Source organism: Penaeus monodon, chromosome 42 (genome assembly GCF_015228065.2).
Source record: "Penaeus monodon isolate SGIC_2016 chromosome 42, NSTDA_Pmon_1, whole genome shotgun sequence".
Lineage (NCBI taxonomy): Eukaryota > Metazoa > Arthropoda > Malacostraca > Decapoda > Penaeidae > Penaeus > Penaeus monodon.
The window spans coordinates 3,637,520-3,640,019 of NC_051427.1; positions in this window are offsets into that span (position 1 = coordinate 3,637,520).

Sequence of the window (2,500 nt, forward strand, 5' to 3'; positions counted from 1 at the left end):
AGCATATTGGGCCCTCTGCTGTGGAATGTCTTCCTCAATGACTTGCTCCACCTCATTCCTGAAACCAAAGCATTTGCGGATGATGGAACACTCTCCTCTAGGTATGAGCCCAGGGAACAGAATACCGCCATAGAAGATCTAAATGACAGACTCGCACAAATATCAACTTGAGGGGTGGGGGGATGGCAGGTCTCCTTTGCCTCGAATATTACCCAGCTTTTGGTTGTCCGAGAGGACGAACAGTGATGTCCACGTAAACTTCAATAATAATAACAAAAATAAGACCACAAGAGGAAATACTGGGCATCACATTCGACAAAAAGTGACATTCAAAAGACACATAGAAAGCTTAACGAGAAGGGCTTCGGAGAAACTTGCATCACTGAGAAGAATCAGCTGAAGGGAAGGAGCTCCTCACTCGAGTACTCCTACCTCGCGTGGTGTGGAGCACACACCACTAGCCTCAAAATCTTGGGCAGAATACAAGAAAGAGCGAAGAAAATCATCGAAGACAGGACCTAACAGTATCAACTGAACCTCGACAGCCTTCAACACAGGAGATACGTAGTTGGCTTGACGACGTATTCCACATCCAACGCCAACACGTCCCGTACCTGCAGCCAACGAGACTGCCAGGAAGCCGAGCTGCACGCCCCACGAGAACAGTGGAACGAGCGGCCGCCGTACTGGAGGAACCTCGTTGTTGCACGGCGCACCGTCAGCAACAGTGTCTCTCCAAATATTCCAAATTATGGAACCTATTACCTTGTAACATCTATGCTGAAGCTCAATCCTTACAAACTTTCCAATGCAAAGTGCATGTATGGGTAAAGAGTGCTAGTAGATAATTATATGATTTGTATATTATGTGTTATAGAACGTGAGTACATGACTAAATGAGATGAGGTAAGACTTCAAGACAGGAGTCACTAAAAATGAATTCCTTTAGTCTGTAAAAAAATTGTTTTGACTGTAGCATGTCTAATGATTATAACCACACATGATGTAATTGTTTTTCAATAAAGTATAAAAAAAAATAAAAAAAGAGATATTGGTGTGGTAACTTCTTTTCTTTGGCAGTCATGTTATTCACGTATTATTGATTCTTAATATAACTCACATTCATATATTCATGTGGTTGTGTTGATTCGTTAAGATAGCTCCGCAGAGTTTTGAGTTGTAGCACTTAACTGTGTAAAAGTAGTCTTTGGTGATGTAAATGATACGGGAAAAGTGTAGTTTATTGTTAGAGAAGAATAATTTTCGATAAGCTGATAAACAAGTGCTCAAAAGAAATGTTTAGTTACCCTGTAAAAATGTAATTTTCTTTGAACGTTGTGCTAGGTCTGATTTACATTTTCTGTTATATTTAAGGGTAAACTAAGGTAAGAGTTTAGTCTTCAACAGTAATCTTCGTGGCAATGATTCTTTCGTTTCTTATGTGTATTGCGTGGTAGCCCTGCATCAGCGTAAGTAATTTCTGTATCAGCTGAGTGCCCAAGAGGACCGGGCATCGGCAAAACTAGGTAACGTAGTTTATGATTATTCTATAACATAAAACAGGGAGAATCGAATCAATTATTTTTTTTTCCACCCTTTCTATCCTTGCTCAAATGTTTATACACACACACACACACACACACACACACACACACACACACACACACACACACACACACACACACACACACACACACACACACACACACACACACACACACACACACACACACACACACACACACACACACACACACACACACACACACACACACACACACACACACACACACACACACACACACACACACACACACTATAAATATATATATATATATATATATATATATATATATATATACATACATGCATACATATATATATATATATATATATATATATATATATATATATATATATATATATATATATACCACACACCACACACAACACACACACACACACACACACCACACACACACACACACACACACACACACACACACACACACACACACACACACACACACCACACACACACACACACACACACACACCACACACACACACAACACACACACCACACCCGACCACACACAACACACACACACCACCACCACGCACTTAATACATCATCATCATTTAACGGTAGGTTCATGTCTGAGCCGCCGTAGTCACAGCATGATACTCAATTGCAGTTTTCACGTTGTGATGCTCTTGGAGTGAGTACGTGGTAGGGTCCCCAGTTCCTTTCCACGGAGAGTGCCGGTGTTACCTTTTTAGGTAATCATTCTCTCTTATTTTATCCGGGCTTGGGACCAGCACTTGACTTGAGCTGGCTTTGGCCACCCAGTGGCTAGGCAGGCAATCGAGGTGAAGTTCCTTGCCCAAGGGAAACAACGCGGCGGTTGGTGACTCGAACCCTCGAACTCAGATTGCCGTCGTGACAGTCTCGAGTCCGACGCTCTAACCATTCGACCACCGCGGCCTTGCTTAATAC